The 8,818-nt window shown below is 33.4% G+C and overlaps 1 pseudogene; it reads left to right on the top strand.

Annotated features, from left to right (window-relative positions):
• Window positions 1–957: 957 nt before the first annotated feature.
• Window positions 958–8,618, top strand: LOC109445532 (eukaryotic translation initiation factor 2A pseudogene; annotated as a pseudogene).
• The last annotated feature ends 200 nt before the right edge of the window (window positions 8,619–8,818 follow it).

Genomic DNA, 8,818 nt, shown 5'->3' with positions numbered 1-8,818 from the left:
TTCACATACTCTTGTTTTCCTTGAAATTTGGAGTCCCTTAAATTCAATGGCAGACAAGTATTTGTATAAATGATGTTCATTTACTTCCTTCTTATTAACAGAAGCCACTTTAGTGGGAGGCAGTGTGTTGGGTAAGTCTCTTGATCTCTCAACTTTTCTTGCAACTAAGGGAGGCCTGTGCTGTATTATTGCCATTGAGACGTAAGCAGACATTGTTAGTTAGAACTCAAGAAGTCATTTCAAAGGAAGACAAAATCAGCTGGTTTGGGTTTTTGTTTCTTTTAGTTAAAGATGGTTGAGTAGGAAGATAAAAGCCTGTGTCATAAAGCTGCCATATCTCCCTGAACTGCTCTAAATACTTACTTGGTAAGCAACATAAATCCAAGTAGGTTAAAACATGTTTCTATTTCATGAAACTCAACCATAATTTTTTTAGTAAGTAATGCATTTAATAGAATGAGTAATTGCGAAATCTAGTTTACGATTAAAAAAAATCGTATTTCTAAATGACTTCAGCTTGATTTAATAAAGATAGTGTTAAAAAGAGACGGAAATGTTTCTAGTTGAGTTTTTATGATACTGATAATAAGAAAAGATTATCTCTTATATTTGTGAAAATATTATTCATGGTATTTAATAATAGGACTCAGAAGCAGCCTCGGATATACATTAGAAAATACTTAAAATGAATATATAGATATTTAATTTTTTGAAATAACCCAGCATAACTAATATCGAAAGGATAAAAGTTAGTGATTATTTAACAAAAGAACCAATAAAGTACTAATTGCCATCATAAAATTAAATTGTGCAAAATATTACTTACCAATGGAGAAGCTATTTCAATAGCTGTAGGAGACAGAAACTATTATAACACACAAGTGGAAATTTTCAAAGACCATAGGAATGGAAGAGGAACCCATGCCGATATCATATTAGATGCTGTCTGAAACATGCATGGCGAGGTGAGTCTCTAAAATATCCAGAAGAGAGCTCTACTATCATAAAAAATCCCCTGTGATGAAAGTTTCACAATCTCTCTCGGAAGAAAGCCTATCTAGCACTTAAAAATTAATAGGAGTCTATTAGTCTATTTGTTTTAGCAGAATAGCTTTTATTTTGTTTGAATCCATTGTCATACAGGAAATTTGAACAAGTCTTGTTCTCAAAATAAACCATTTTCAAAGTTATAGAAATTTTGATCTCTTGATTATATCTTTTCAAGATTATATAAATCTGAATTAATTTTCTATTAAATTAAAAATAAATTATTCTATTTACTGTCAGTGTTCTCTCCAAATAAAATTTTAAACATGAGACTAATAAAAGATGATAAAACTTTAACAGAATATTATAATTCTAGGTTTAAATATAATATGGAGGATCATTTGAACTTGAATATTATACGGTCACCAAGAAATCATTAATATTTAGTTTCTAGCTTCTGGATAGATTATTTAGTGAAGGATTATGTACTGTTCTCAATTCTAAATGAATCAAACTTTTGCCTTCGCTTCCTTTATCCTGCTTGTATTCTCTTTGTCACATGCTAGCCCTCTATCTTATCAGTCCTCTGAGAACTTCTTCCTACTCTTTAGGCTACATTTCAATCATCTCAAGTGCCTGTAATATGAAGAGGGTTTTAATTTTTTTTAATGTAACATTGGCCCTTTGGGAACAAATATGTGTTGTCAAAACTTTTTTTTTTAAGTGTGCCTCCTCTTACCTGCATGCTTACAGTTGATTGCTTGAGCCCAATGTCATAATTCAGATGAATCATAATTTTGTTTTTTGATCACCTTACATCCTTGCTCTTGCCAGCACATGGAAAGTCATCAATAAGCATTATTGATGTTTATGAATAAACATTGCTGAGCAGAGAAACAAATGGATGAAGGAACAAAATAATAAATTAGTTTTCTATGACCTCCTCCAGGTAAAAGAAGTTGGCCTCCCTTCACATTTGCAACCCTTTCTAAAGAGAAGAATATTTTAAATTTTCTATCACAGAGTTCTTGAGAATAATGGAAATCTCAAAATTTGTCTTTTGGGAGTTACACTCTGTCTTATCAGAGTTATTGTTCTTCATCTCAAGTGTTACTTTATCTATGCCATTCCCTATTAGTTCACTGTGGTCAGTTTAGGTGTCTTATCTCTGCATTCCATTACTCTGGGAATGTAATCTGCCCAAGTCAGTGTATTTAAATCCATGTGTCTTTCTTAAGGCCCTCTAGCTGTTTTAGTACTCAAGCTCCACCAAATACCATTATCTTTTTTACAGCTTTATGAGTATTCTTCTGGACAAAATAGAAAAGAAATGGGAGCTGAGGAATTAACTATGTTTTCTCTCTTGTTTCCTTTTATTACAGCATTTACCCCAAGCTGTAGGCAGAGGAATCCCTTATATTTCTGCTTTTCAGGAGGGTAACTCATTATACACTTCTGCTTTCTAGTTAATTTTCTTACATGTTAATGACAGTGGTCCATCATGCCTCTGAGACTCAGCATCTCTTTCTGTATTCATTAAAATTTCTCAACACCGTTATAATACTATCACAGGTTCTTCATTAATAGCAGAAATAAAGTGTACAGTACCTCCAGATTAGTCTTACATTGTGATTTTACTTCTCTTTCTCTCTCCTTTTATTTCAACTCAAATAGTCTTTGATGTTCCTCCAAACTCCTATTTGTGATATATGTCAACATCTCCTCTAATAAGTCAGTTTTATTTAACATGGTATACTTCTTTTGGGCTTCATTTTTTTTTTTTTTTTGTCTTCTATCTCTTCTGACTCTATTTGCTAATTTCTGTGCATTCAGTGTATGTCTTATTAAGTATATATCTTTAGCTTTTGCATATGTATGTATTCAGTGACTAATCAGATGGATTTATTTAATATTTAATTCACTTAATCTTGATTGGACATCTGTGTGCAAGAATTTTACAAAGTCAGACATAAAAATGAAAATGACAAAATTCCTGACCTCAATTGTCTATTAGAAGATGAAAAATTTGAACATATATATTACATGTGCTATTCTTGTCTGTTAAAAGAATGTTTCCACTTTAGATCTTATTCTTATTTTTCTGACTTGGTTTAGTTTTCATATAAACTCTTAGAATTATTTTTCTCTCTGAGTTTGATGATCAATAATATTCTGTTATAGTTTTATTTGTGGTCTGACAACACCCCATGCATAATATAGGTAAGCTGCTTATGAATTATAATGGTTTGTTTGTTCATCGCCCTTTGAGCTGTGGGCTGCTGGAATACGTATATACATCTCTGTATCCCCAGTGCTTAGAATGCAGATAAGATACTCAATACATTACTTTAGAGTGCCCCAAACAAATATATACTATAATAAATGTTTTGAAGTACACACCATTGGGATGGATTATCTTCTGTAGCACAATATTTTAATTTGCTTTTTTTATTAGAATGAGTTCTTCATTTAGATCATAATCATACTTTTATTTGTGCATATCAAATTTAGAACTATCCTCTGCATTGTAGCAATAGAGATTTGTGGACTATTTATATTATGTTTCTTAGAGTTATAACATGTTCTAACTGAAATAATCCTGAGAGATTTTGAACATTATTATGCTATTCGACCAATTATGACCTAAATTAGATGCCTTTGTTTACAATTATATGAGTCCCTCCCAGTTAAAACTCTATTTATTCTGTGGATATCATGACCATCAGTCAAAGATAAAGGGTGATCTCATATAATATAATATCATTATGTTAATTTTCATTTTAAAAAGTCCTTTTAGCAATTCTCATAATAAGCCCTTCAGATAAACACCAGGCCCATCTTACTCTGTCCTGAATTGTATGAATGTTTCTTCCATATTTTATATCCTACTAATAGCATCATTAAGTTGCTGGTTTAAACTTGTCACTACACATTATTATAAGTGGCCTTTGTGGAATGTACTTTTGTAATTTTCTGTCAATGAGGTATCTGAATGGAAACTCCCAGGAAACATAAGGGGCTACATTTCATTTAGAGATCTGTAATGAAAAGTTGCCAGGATGAACAAACTTGTTTCAGCTTTTTGTGAATATAAATCTAAGAAATATATTTTGATTCTCAAGATTTAATTTTATCCAATTAATGAGCAAAGTAAAATGATGCTGTTTGATCCTAAAACTCATTTGTGCCCCAAATTTAAGAAAATGTTATTAAGGTTAAGAGGTCTATGGTTTCTTTTTTATGTCTAGTCTCATCAAATATTTGTAGTTATATATCTAAATATTATTATTTGCTAAATGAAGCATCTTCATATCCTGAAGCTGTGATGGAATCACCTAGTTCTTACCTTGCTACATTTGAAAATTAATACCTAAGTTAAGAATCAGTAAAGAATCGTAACTCGGGCCCTTTATAGAATGATTTTCCTTAACTCAAAGGTTTGGAGGAACTACTAGAATACCAACAACTCTTGAGCACTTGATTCGCTTGTTGGGTACAGGGACATTTTCTCCTGCTATCACCAGCCCCTTGAGAAAGTCAATAGTATTTTAAGAGCGAGACTGCAGGAGAGTTAAATTACATGTTAGATTAAGAAGAGCTGATGCAAATAGATTGTTTACAGGTCTAATTCTTTATCCAGCTCTGAGCACAATGTTCTATCTAGCAGAAAGGAGACATCAAGTTTGAGGATAAGTAAACATTTGCTACTGCCAAAGAAATGATCAATTAAGGGGATAAAGTGCCACAGAGCATATTCCTGTTGTGAGATTTTCACAAATATAAAGAGACACAATAAATCCAGGCAGATTTCCTACACTGTCTTTTAGTTTAAAATAAACAGGAGTAAAATTGGATATCATTACCCCTCTTGCCCTACTGACTAGAAGATAAGACTAATATCATGGATACTACTACTGCTGCTGCTGCTGCTGACAAAGATAATTTAATTATACTATAGAGCACATTAGATAGCAGAATCACATGAAGGCATATTTTTAGCTTATGACATTTTGCTTGAAAAACTTATAAGCATAACAATTTTTTATGCATTTGAGTCATACATGTTAGTAATAACTTTCATTTTATATATATATATATATATATATATATATATATATATATAAATACTGGCAATTTTCTTCAATTTTTCCATCTATATATTTTTTTTCATCTATGTTTTAAGACATTAAAGCAATTTGGGGAAAAGAGAATATCTTAACGTGGTAAAAATGATAATTTTTTATCAACATGCATCCAAACACTTTTCATCTTATCTCTTGTAACTACTAACAAGTTCTTGTTGAACATTCCTCTATCCTTAAATATTATTTCACTTGTATCAATTTCCCTTAAATCTTTAGCTTACATGTGCAGAGACATGTATGCATAAAAGAGGCAAAATCCTTTAGGATAAAAAGGTAAAGTTTGAATTAAATTTTATGAAAAATGTTATCCTATTATCATTTGCTAAAGGAATATCATCACATTTTCAAGTATATCACATAAGTATTGACAACTGTTAAATCCCGTATGTAATTTTATTTTGAAATATTTTTAAATGTCTATCAAATTAACAAAGATAAAAGTGATTCTCCAATCTGTTTTTGCTTTAATTGTTCACAGCTGCCAATATTTGATAACTTTTGACTTACTAAAAATGGCACATTTACTTTATTTAAATACACACATTTATACTTAGGGAAACTAATAAACGTGATATTTCTCAATATAATAAGAAACCTTAGTCATTATGACTTAAAGGTTGTTTCTTTCCAATTTTTCAGAAAGTGTTATGTTACCATTGCAATAAGTAATATATCCTCTTTTGCTCTAAAACTTTTCCAACTTTTAGACAGAAAATTCTCCCATCTAAAGAAAACTCTCAGTTACCATTTTGAGACAATTTGCAGGCAGCTCGGTATAGAAGATACGGTTTGGTCTCTGTAGTCAGAGAAAGACAGGTTAGGATGCTTTATGACATTGTGTGACCTTTGTCCTCCATGTTTTGACCTCTCCAAATTGCATCATTGGCAGTAAAGAACACCAGAATCTTCCTCTGGGATTAAAATTAGTAACACATGTCCGATACCTGGTCCCATGCTCAGGACAGTATAGGCACTGCATCCCACTGACCTAATTTGTAAGCACTGAATGCATTCCTGATGCAGGCCATGCCTTCTATCATCTTTTGTTTTGGTCCCCGTAAGCTAGAATGCTCTGGGCATAGCGTTCTTTACAATAAAATGCAGATAGCATTCTCTAAATTGGCATTTTTGTTTTGTTTTTGTTTAACGTCTTCTTTACTAAGAGCAATGAATAATGAATAAAGAAAGACCAAAGTATTAATAGCAGCATTACAAGTAACAAGGTGAGCCCTATGTGGCCAGTGCAAACCTGGAGATGAGCGTGAGCTACACAAGTTTCAGATTTCTGAGAGAATGAATCTGGAATTCTTTTGTGCTAAGGTTTCTGGGGAAATCTTAGTCTTTCTCTACCTAGAACCCTAAACAATGAGGGCTATTTTATAATGAAAATATTTCAGCCATCTTATTATCCCTACTGCAACTAATAGCAAATGCTATTCAGTGATCATCGTATGCTAATTGCTACATTAAGGCATGATTCCATTTAATCATCACAGTAAACTTTATAATTATATCATTATCATTGTAAAGATGCAGAAACAGAGGATTAGAGAGTCTACACAAGTTATAGTATCAGAATTTTAGCCCGGGATTTAGCCTGACATCATAATAACAAGCCCTTAATTATGTCATATTCACTTTCTTATTACAATTGAATATCTGGATCCTATATGGAGAAAGGATATTTTTCCTTTAGGGAAGCTGTCAGAAGAGACCACATTTTGCTTAGTTTTATTTATTATTTTATACATAGTTTTAAAAATAAATGTGTGCAGCTTTTTCCGGGACAACATGGTGCCATCCATGCTGCTCCTGACAGTCCAAGGATTTGTACGCCACGTTTTACAGAAAGCACAGTGTTTCCAAGGCAATCTGGGAAAAATTGCAGTCTATACCATTAGCAAGGATGGGACCTTGTTTGCCTGGGGCAACGGAGGAAAAATAAATATTACCAATGTCACCAACAAAGGACTACTGCACTCCTTTCCCCTCCCAAAGGCAGTTTGCCCTGAGTTCTCGCCAAATAACTCTGTCCTGGCAACGTAGTTGCCTTACACTGATGGCACAGCTGGGATTCCCAACCTACAACTTTGTGATGTGAAAACTGGGACATATTTGAAGTCTTTCTTCCAGAAAAAAGTGCAAACTTGGTGTCCATCCTGGTCAGAAGATGAAACTATTTGTGCCTGAAATATTAACAGTGAAATTCAATTTCTTTGAAAACAACAATTTCAATACAATTGCAAGTAAATTTCATTTTCAAAAATTAATGATTTTGTGTTATCACCGGGAACCCACCCATACAAGGGGGCTGTCTATGTTCCAGGAAGTAAGGATGCACCTTCATTTGTTAGAGAATATCCATAGCCCAATTTAGATTAACCTCATGCAGCTTTAGCTAATAAAAAGTTTCTTTAAGGCGGATAAGGTTACGATGCTATGGAATAAAATAGCTGTGTTGGTAATAACTCCTACAGATGATGACCAAACCCCAGCTTCCTACTATGGGTAACAAACACTACACTACATTGCAACAAACAAAGTGCTGTAGTGCAATTACCCAAAAACGGCCCCATTTTTGATGTAGTTTGGAATTCTAGTTCTATTGAGTTTTGTGCTGTTTATGGTTTTATGTCTGCCAAAGTGACAGTTTTCCACTTGAAATGTGATCCTGTGTTTGACTTGGAACTGGTCCTCGTAATGCAGCCTGCTAGAGCCCTCATGGACGTATGTTAGTACTGGCGGGATTTGGAACTCTCAGGGGACACATGCAAGTGTGGGATGCTAAAAACTTATTTCTAAACCAGTGACCTCTGATTCTTGGTGCCTAGATGGTGAGCATAGTTGTATAGCCACATGTGCTCACAGGGTACGTGGTCATAACCAGTACAAGATATGGCATTATACTGCCTCTGTCTTGTACAAGCATGATGTGCCACCAAATACAAAATTATGGCAGGTTTCTGGGCAGTCATTTTTAGATTGAATATTTCTAACAGAAGTGATAATTTACCAAGCAGTCCGAGTAACGTACCCAGTGAAGAACCTAAAACTTTAACAGTTATAGACCCCCAGCTTTAATAAATAAACCAAACCAATTCCAAACTGCGTGAGGAGTAACCATCTCAGAATAAGAAACCACAACCAGGAAATGATAAGCCATTATCAAAAACAGCTCTTAAAAATCAAAGGAAACACGAGGCTAAAAAAGCTGCAAAACAGGAAGCAAGAAGTCACAAGAGCCCACAAGATTTGGCACCTACTCCTGCCCCACAGAGCTCAGCACAAGATGTTATCTCCCAATCAACTTCTGGAGACCTTGAGAGAGACAAAAAAATCAAGAACTTAGATAAGAAACTGAAAGCAATAGAACAACTGAAAGAAAGAGCAGCAACTGGAAAACAGCTAGAAAAAAATCAGTTGGAGAAAATTCAAAAAGTAAAAGCCCTTCTATAGGAGGTGGAAGATTTGGAATTGGGTATTTAAAGATTCACAGAAAGCAAGTTTGTTACCAGAAATGAGTGCAGACACATTGTCTAAGTTCATTGGTGCATATGGAATATCCCTGTGCCCACATTTAATGTTCATCTATAATTGTAACCATTTATCCAAGATTCTGTATATGTATTAAATTATTTAATAATGTCTATTAACTTAATTTTTGCATCCTGTATCCTCTATCATGT

This window comes from Rhinolophus sinicus, chromosome 3 (assembly GCF_057876585.1).
Source record: "Rhinolophus sinicus isolate RSI-liver-muscle chromosome 3, RSI-T2T, whole genome shotgun sequence".
NCBI lineage: Eukaryota > Metazoa > Chordata > Mammalia > Chiroptera > Rhinolophidae > Rhinolophus > Rhinolophus sinicus.
The sequence above is the reverse complement of the archived record's forward strand: the minus strand, read 5'-3'. Positions and strand labels throughout refer to the sequence as shown.